This window comes from Saccopteryx bilineata, chromosome 9, assembly GCF_036850765.1.
Source record: "Saccopteryx bilineata isolate mSacBil1 chromosome 9, mSacBil1_pri_phased_curated, whole genome shotgun sequence".
Lineage (NCBI taxonomy): Eukaryota > Metazoa > Chordata > Mammalia > Chiroptera > Emballonuridae > Saccopteryx > Saccopteryx bilineata.
In genome coordinates this window covers 5,619,690-5,628,854 of record NC_089498.1, presented here as the reverse complement: position 1 = coordinate 5,628,854, position 9,165 = coordinate 5,619,690, and the positions used below count along the sequence as shown (strand labels likewise).

The following is a 9,165-nucleotide window of genomic DNA, read 5'->3' as shown; positions in this document are numbered from 1 at the left end:
CACAACACCTCACCGCCCTCCCAGCCCCAGTGTTAAGCTCTAGCAGCGTCAGCCCATGGGGTGTGGGTCTCCGATGTTTGTGGGCAAAGTCTGAATCAATGCCTGGCTCATCATCCTGTCTCCACTCGGTGCTGTTTTTACAAAGAGAAGTCTCTTTAAAAATAGACGGGACAGAGGTAATCTCCTCTTGCAAATCAATCATTTAATCACATATCAATCATCGCTCGTCCTTTAAAACCTGAAACCCCATCTATACACTCTGGGCCACTTCCCGGCCCAGGTGTGAACCCCAGGGCTGGTGACGGGGGTGGGGGGAGGTGGAATATTCGAGCTTCCCACCCAGAGATCTACGGAGCCGATCAAATACACTCCGAGGAGGAGGACCGGGTAACGTTACCATTGTGCCTGGGTAAGAAGGTCCCCATTCTGGCCTCTGCCCCACTGCCGGGCAGGGGGGGGGGGCAGGAAAAAGAGCTTAATCATTAATAACACTAACTTGTATTTCTAGGGCCTTGAAAATGAGAATTTTGCCCTTTTTTTCCCTGGGAGTAAATTGGGTCAGAGTGTTCCCAGAATTTACATTTCAATTAAAAATACAATAATAACACATTGTGCTAATAGTGAATGATTCCGACTCCAGGGAAGATGACACCGTCCGCGACTTTGTTAATGAAAAGCCCCCTTCATTGGGACGGGCCACACATCAGCAGTCACCAATCTCCTGTCTTGTTCTGGGTCTGGCCGGCCGGCCCGGTGGAATGGGCAGGGAGGGGCGCGGCCGGGGGAGGCCAGGCGGCACTGACGCCCTTGCGGGGACCTGCTGGGACTTGTGGGGGAGGCCGTGGTGCTGCCCGGGTCGGGGCACCCTCCTGCCCCCAGCCCACCCTTCAGAATGAACCCGGCTTAGTTTTTAAATGAAGCCTTTAAAAACAATTGAAAGTTGGGAGGAGGGATTGTCTTTCTTTCTTTCTTTCTTTCTTTCTTTCTTTCTTTCTTTCTTTCTTTCTTTCTTTCTTCTTTCTTTCTTTCTTTCTTTCTTTCTTTCTTTCTTTCTTTCTTTCTTCTTTTTGGTGCTGTTGTGTGTTTTATTTATGTTTTGCTTTTCTAGGCAATTGCTGATGACATCAAAAAGCTAGGCACAGACACCCCTCCACCCCCCGCAAGGCCTTAGTACATGGACTGAACTTAAACAACAAGCCCTTTAGCCTCTCAAACTGGAATCTGATAGAAACTTCAGCCAAGTACCTGGTACAGCTGCCTGTCAGAGAAAAAGCGACTTGCAGGCCCCAGGGGTGACGGCTGTGATGTGACCTCTGTGGCTGTCTTTGAGAAGGCCCCCTGCCTCAGTGATCTGTACAGCTGGCCTGACCCCCCCCCCCCCCCGCCCTGAGACCTAGCCCTTTATCTCGATGCAGGAAGATCGGGAAAGAGAAGGGAGAAGCTGCCCAGGTCGGGTGCCGGAGCCTTGGGGGCCCCGCCCGGGACACAGCCAGAGGCAGGTTGGAGATGTTTGCTCACAGATTGCTTCTGAAAATAAGGGACCCCGTTCTGTCCTGTGTCCATCAGAAAACAGACTCTATACGTGGGGAGAAAGTATCACGGAGCAGCCCTGTCCAGCTGGGGAAGCTCCCTAAGCTGGCATGTGGGCAGCGGGGCCGGCAGCCCTCTGTGAGCTCCGGGCCAGCATCTGATAGGTGGGCTGGTGGCCCCTGTTCCTGCCATCTGGGCTGGGCCAGGTACAACTAGAGGGAAACATTCTAGAACATACTAAGGGCAGACAGCAAATGCAGGCTGTGGCCTTCCCATTGTGTATTATTCAAAATCTTTTCAGTGAATTAGAAATAGATATATAGGAAATGCCTCAAATCCTCAAATACCTGGGACACTGGACACTTGAAAATAACAACAACAACAACAAAAAAGTGCCCTGGACATCTTGTTCTGCAGCCGGGAGTCGCCCGGGTCCGTGAGGAGAGTGTCATGCCCTGATGGTCCTGAGACTGTCCCCCCCCCCCCCCCTGTTTCAGAGTCATTAAAGGAAGACAAAGATTCAGGCCCTCGAGTTTTGAGGCCTAATAATTATCTGAGTGCCATTAGCATTCCTTGGAAGTAACGCTTAGTTTACTCTAATACTTGTCTTACCTCAAAATGTGGGCCAACAAACCTTGGGTGTATAGCTAACCAGCAAAGGTAGCATTCCTTAGTATTGGTTGATTATTCCTTTCTAATCATCCCGAAGAACCCAAACTGTCTCCCCCACGCTCAGCCTGGACCCTGAGAACCAAGCCACGCTTTGCCGTCCACAGTACCGGGACTTGGCTATTACCCTGAGAACCAAGCCACGCTCTGCCGTCCGTCCACAGTACCCGGACTTGGCTGTTCCGCTCCCTTCATTCGCCCGTCCTGCTCAAGCAGATGGCTCGCGTGTTCATTCCAGCAACTTCTGGAAAAGCCACCAAACTCTTCAATGAGAGCATCAACGGATACTTTGTGCCCTAACAGTCCTTTCTAACTGTCCTCTCAAAATCCTTCCCTGCTCTTCCCACCCATCCTGGCCTACTGTCTCGTGGCTTTCACCCAATTCTAGTACGTCCCTGTATCGCAAAACCCTCCCTAAAAACCAAACGTCAATTCTCAGGACATCTGTACCCAACTTTCCCCGCTCTGAGACGCTGCAATGCTCTCTCTTGCCCCGGCGACAATGAACCCAGCTTGGTCTAAGTGGTCGGCAAACTCATGAGTCAATAGAGCCAAATATCAATAGTACAACGATTGAAATTTCTTTTGAGAGCCAAATTTTCTAAACTTAAACTACATAGGTAGGTACATTTCTTATGGAGGTAGCGCCCGCACGTGGTATTTTGTGGAAGAGCCACACTCAAGAGGCCAGAGAGCCGCATGTGGCTCGCGAGCCGGGGTTTGCCAACCAGTCTAAGGCAACCAGTTGCGTCGGTAATATCTGAGGAGCCAGCATTTGGCGTCTTTCTATCTTTCTGATTTCCTGCCTGGGAGACAACTCTGTGGGGTGCTCGCTTGTCTTGGCCACCTGTCTAATTTTACCTAATCTCCTTTTTGAAATAGAGAACAGGGACTCAGGCGCAGAACTTGGAACCGGCAACGCCATCTAGCAAAAATCCAATCATATATCTCTTCTTTAGTTGTATTGTTTTTTGAATTCATTGAGAATATCAGTCAAACTCATAAATTCACACAGCTTAGCACCCAGATGAACAGTACAAGGCTTATCAGGAATATCAGACTCCCTGGTCTAGCCACCTCTCGATTTCAACCCCAAAATGCCAATTTCCTGAAAACACCGCTGTCAAGTCTTACAGATGTTTATTCTGTTTATTTGGTTGTTTGTTTTATTTCCCTCTGTGCGTCTAAATGACATGGTCATGCTATTGTCTCCCGGCTGTTCTCACACATCAGGTAGCTATTATTTATTTCCATATAGGAATAATGAATGCTCTCTTAGACCAGTTCTTAGATATCTCTTCCCCACCTTCCATCATAGGTTTCTATTATTATTATTATAATTATTAAAGCCAGATTTAGTGTTTCCACTATGACAAAATGGGTACATAATATTCACAGCTCAGTCAATTAGTGTCAGGATGTCATGCTTTCCCGGCCTTTGCTTCCTGTGGCTCAGCTCTCTTTGAATGTCTAGATGACTCTTCCCATTCCCTCTCATATCTTCATACAAAAGCCCTCAATCCAATTTTATACCTGTCAGTTCATCTGTCAGTCCCATTTTTTTTTTTTCCTGGAGACATCTGTCCTCCTGCTGCATCTCATCCTACAACACAGCTGCCACCAGGGACTTACCTCACTGTTGTCCTATGCATGAGCCCCTGTGTCCTGGATCTCAGGTCTTCATCTTTTTTGATTTACTTCCTTGTGTTGGTGGAGCACATTCTGTGCTATGCTCCTGAGAAAAGGTGCAAGTTTTCGATACCTCACATAACCTAAAAAAAAAAAAAAAAAAAAAAAAAAAAAGTGTGTGTTATTCTCTGCCATTGGATGATAGTTTAGCTGTGTATAAAATCCAAGTGTGGAAGTCATTTTCTTTCGGAATTTTCAAGGTACTATTCCATTGGCTTCCAGTGTGGCTAAGGAAAAGTGCATTGCCTTACTGGGTCCTAATTTTTTATGTATGTGCTTTGGTTTTGTTGTTTTAGTTTATTTATTTTTTTATTCATCTCTTATTTTCTCTCTGGAAGATTTTCAGTCTCTTCTCTCTATTCTTGATGTTCTGAAATTTCATGATGGTCTCCCTTGATGTGGCTGGCTGTTCATTCATTCTCTTAGGCACTTAGTGAGCTCTTTCAATTGGAAAACCAAAGTCTTTAGTTTCTGGGAAATTTTCTTGTATTATTTCTTTGACAATTTTCTCCACTCTGTATCATATATATATATATATATATATATATATCTGTATCATATATATATCATACATGTGATAAATATATGTATCATATATATATATGTCTCTGGAATGTCTATTACAGCTAGTGCTCGACTTACAACCACGATTGGTTCTGACAGACCCATCGTAACACGATTTGGTCGTAAGTTGAGTAGGTTATATGTGCAATACTGTGAAATGATGTTATAAAAATCTTTCAGTCATATTTTACCATAATTTTCTTTCATTATTGTTATATATCATAATTTTCTTTGTTCATTTTATGCCATTTGTATCACCTCTACACCATTTTGTTTCTTATTTTTACATTTGCTGGGTTTAAGTAAAACACTGCATTACCAGTACAACTGGTTTAATATTTGCAAAGACAATTTCCTCTTGGTAGACATCTTGGGAGGGGTTTGATGAAAAATATCCAAGACACAAAACACAAATTGCTGTACTGAGTCTGGGATAACAGTTGAAATGGTGCACGCGGAGATGGTAGTGCTGCCGGAAGCTGGTCCGCACTGTTGTACGCCCAGGTGGGCAACGCTTGCGCTGCCAGGCGCGGAGCAGTCGTGGCTAGCGATTGTGGTTGTAAAGTTGAATGGTCGTAAGTTGCATGGGTCATAAGTCGATCAATATTTGTATGCACATAGCAGCTCCAGAACAATTCACTCATTTTCTTATCCTTCGTCTGCTCACTTCCCCCTTTCTTACCTTCTCCTTGCTGAGTGTTCCATCTTACAGTTTTGTGTGTCTGTTTCATGAATGTCTTCTCTTTTCTCATTTGTGCATAGTGGAAGCTGCAGTGCCCACCAGGGCCCCTGGGCTTTGTCATTTTAGTGTATGCAAATCCGCTGCCTAAGCAATGCAGGTAGAATGACACTAAGGCCTTGTTTTTATCGTTCATTGCATTTTTCAACTTGAGTGTTGTTATAAAGTCCTTTGGGTGATGGAAGGACTGATTTCACTATCAAACTTCCCAAATAATAAACATCTTACCTTTTTTTTGGGGGGGGATGGAGGATAGGGGAGGGTTGGTCTCTGGTGAGGGGGTTGATGAGAGAGACCCTAGTTCAGGCATTTCATGGATTCTACTGGTACTAGTCCTACCCAAACTCTCCTCTTTCCAGGAGCCTTGAAGACGGCATTGCTCATCTCGTCTCTTGTTTCTTTGTTTCCGTCCCCTCAGACCTAGATGTCCACGAATCCTGATCCATTATCTCACTAGTCTCCAAAACTTTCTCGACATCTGTCATTTGCCATCTGCTCCTCTTCCATTTCTTTTTGGTCTTGTGGGTTTATGGCTTTTGGTTTTTATCCCCTGTCATTTCATTAGGGTTTCAGCAACAGAGTAACACGTTTGTGTTGAATCCCCCACGAACTTCCCCTGTGCGTGTTTTTATAGCCATAGTCTACGTATGGTGTGTGATACTGGTTTTCCAGTGTAGGCAGTGATAAAAAAGATTTCCTTAAAAATAAATATATCTCTTTTTTTTTTTCCCTAAGAAAGTGAGTCAACTAAAAAAAAAAAAATTCTTTAATAAGTGAAACGCGGGGTATGGCCACAATCACAAAGATGATGTACAAATGACAGAGAATGAGTTGGAACATCGTGTCTTCTTGCTGCGGCAGGTGGAGCACAATGAGCTATGGGGCTTTCTCCTTGACCTCCCGGGCAGGGACACGGACACGCTTCCCGTATCCATGACCAGAGTGCATGGCTGTCCCACAAGTCAAGGTAGGAGTAGATCTGGGAATGAGGGACCCCTAAAATTGTGCCACGGAAAAACTTCAGGATGGGCCCGTGGGGAAAATAGTTGGAGTTGGTAGCACAGCCCAAGTAAGAGATAGTGGTTTCTGGCCACTCATAATGGGTCACTCCCTGGTCATCTGGCCCAAGGGTCAGTGTGCCTCCTGTCCCACTGGGATCCATTCCCTGGGAAAGGAGAGCTGTGCTCAGGGCCCTGTGAGCTATAGACCCGGGACATGGTCAAGGATCACAGAGGGGACTCCAGCGGTTGACGTAGGGACTGTTTCTGGGTGGGTGGGCCTGGATTTCTGTATACACCACCTGGTTGGCTCCCGGCAGCTGGCTGGGGGTGATGGAAGATGCTCGCCGTTTATTCTCATGGACTGTCCAACTCCTAGAAGCCCTCTCACCATCGTTTCCTCCTCCATCTCAGGCCCACTGAACTGCATCTGCCCCGTACTCACAGGGACCCCCAGCCTCCTCTCGCAGTGATCACCCTTCCCTGCTCCAGGTGGGTGGAAACGAGGGGTCTCACCTCCACCCTGGGCGCCGTCGACGCCCAGACGTGGAGAGCTGGCTGGGATGTGTGTAGGCGGTTTGGGCCCGTGGTGGTGTGATTAGGGGGCATTGACTAGTCTCGGGGGCCAGTGACAGGAAACCGTTCCTGCAGGGGCAGAGACACTGGCTGCCAGCGGCCTGGGCGGTATCTGTTTATTTAAGTGAACGAAGCACTGGGCAGTGGAGATGTCTGGAAACTGTCTGGGTTTGTTCCCTTTCTGCTTCCCTGTCCCTCCTGGGTACCGTTCTGTCATGCGCCTAGGGCAAGGCTGATTTCGCCGGTCTAGCTCTGTGGGGTTACATCAGTCGCTCGCAGGCTGGGTGCCGGGAATGGTGGCGGACGGAGGGTTTCTTGCTCTTTAGGCACAAGCTGGGGAGCCAGAGGGGACACGCCATCCTTCCTAGGACCTGCGATGTCGAGTCAGAGACTGTTCCAGCTGGAAGGGAACTTAGAGCCGTCCGTGGAAAGAGGAGGCTTGTTCCCGGGGCTCCGTGTCGGCGTTGTTCCGAGGTTAACAGCTTCATTGCTACCTGCTCCATCTGTGGAGGACTTGTTGGGTTTAAAGTTACCATCAATCAATTTTAAAACCACTGGCCTGGCCCAACCTGCTCATGGGACAGACGGGGCGATCGAGGATGTGACAAATGAATATTGTACCTTCAGCCTGGTTTCTAGTTTGGGCAGATCCTCGCTGTGGCCAGTTGTATTTTCTAAAAAAAAATGGCCACAGTAATATTTCCGGTTCCATGTGCTCAGCCTCGGGGAAATGATTCCCCAGGGACGTCCCACAAGGATGTCCTTTGCAGTGGAGTGTGTGAGGCGGGAAGTTGGGGCGACCTGGTTGTCCACCCCGAAAGCGATCCAAAGATAAAATGTGGAGCCGTGTGGAAAACATGCAGCCCTCAGGAGCAGGACAGTCCTTCTCACAGCCACCGAGTCTGGTAGGGACAGGAGGTAACAGGACGAGTTCTACAGCATGATGCCATAGAGATTAAAAATAATAATAAGAAAAGCTAGACACACAGAACAGCCCCAAGCATTTTCCTAAGACACGGACATGAAAGAATGTAACAAAAACATATGCATATAGATAGGGACCCTGAAGGGGAGGTGAGGGATGGGTAAAGGGATCAGCGATGAAAAAGAGAGAGAGAGAGAGAGAGAGAGAGAGAGAGAGAGAGAAAGAAAGAAAGAGAGAAAGAGAGAAAGAAAGGGAGGAAGGGAGGAAGGGAGGAAGAGAGGGAGGGAGGGAGGAAGGGAGGAAGGGAGGAAGGAAGGAAAGCTGACTGGCAAGAGCAAGCTGCTTACCTTGAAGTAAGTGATCTCAACTCTTTGCACCTGAAGTTAGAAAAAAAAATAGGTAAGAGAATGATAAAAACAGCACCTGGTAGAAAGTAGTGGGCCAATAAAAGTGTTTTGAATGAGTGAAGGCAGCGCTTGGACAAACAAATATGTAACTTCCAGGCCACCGTCGTTTTAGGGACCTGCTCGAGATAGCAGGCTATACTGAGAAATTGGGCTCATCGGAGCCAAGTCGTGATGCCAAGTACTGGGCGTGCCTCTGGGGGTGGAGGGTGGAGGCCCTCAATGCGTTTGGGAAAGACCTCTGCAGGCCCCGCTAAGATGGCGGGGTGCCTCTAGGGGGAAGCAATTATTATCTGGAACAGTCCACTTCTATGGAGCTACTCTTCCCCTGACAGGAGTGGATAAATGAAGCATTCCTGTAATTGTATGTAAATCACGCTTCTAAAGTGCTGGAAAAGTTTGGTGTCTGGGAGTAGGCTAAATGTCACCCCCTGCGAGTTTCTTCACCCTCTTAATTTGCTTAGTAAATCCCTTTTTTTCAGAGGCTGAATTACAGTAAAAGCGGTTTATCTCCTTGGCGTTCTGTCAACCAGCCCTGGGGGGCAGGACCAAGCGGAATGATAATGGATGCTGGTGGTGGTGAACCCCCCCTCCTTCTTCTGAGTCATCGAAGAAAGTTGAAATGAATTTCTGCAGCTCTAGCATTAAATAGATGGGACGCAAACCGAGGCTTTGAACGGCAGCCATCTGTGCGCGGCGCTATACTCTTGAAACTCTTTTCAGACGAGGGTGAGATTTGCCCCAAGAGCCGTCCGGGCTCCTGTGGGATGCTCTCCTGTGCAAGACCTGAAACCATGACAGTCTGGTGACCGTCACTTTCCTGCGTGATACTTTCTTTGAATGGTGACTAGGCATGGAAATGGGGGGTGGGTGGGGAGGGGGAATGCTCTTGCTTTCTGCCACTGCTAGTCACTTTGTGGTGGATGAGAGATGGCCACAGGTCCTTGGCCCCTCCCCTTTGAGAGGCGGGGTTTATGTTAATGACCTTTGAAAGAAGGCTGCCCCCCCCACCCCCTACCTCACCCCCGCCCCCGATGGCTAGGACCCAAGAAGAAGGTACCATTCCAGGCT

At 47.8% G+C, this 9,165-nt stretch overlaps 1 long non-coding RNA gene across 2 annotated transcripts; it reads left to right on the top strand.

Annotated features, from left to right (window-relative positions):
• Window positions 1-300: 300 nt before the first annotated feature.
• Window positions 301-8,682, top strand: LOC136312652 (uncharacterized). 2 transcript variants are annotated; one of them, XR_010727033.1, is made up of 4 exons: window positions 301-409; window positions 6,053-6,158; window positions 6,604-6,681; window positions 8,577-8,682. It is a non-coding gene; the product is annotated as an uncharacterized lncRNA (long non-coding RNA). The 2 variants fall into 2 exon arrangements; XR_010727034.1 differs by lacking the exon at window positions 8,577-8,682 and adding an exon at window positions 7,092-7,210.
• The last annotated feature ends 483 nt before the right edge of the window (window positions 8,683-9,165 follow it).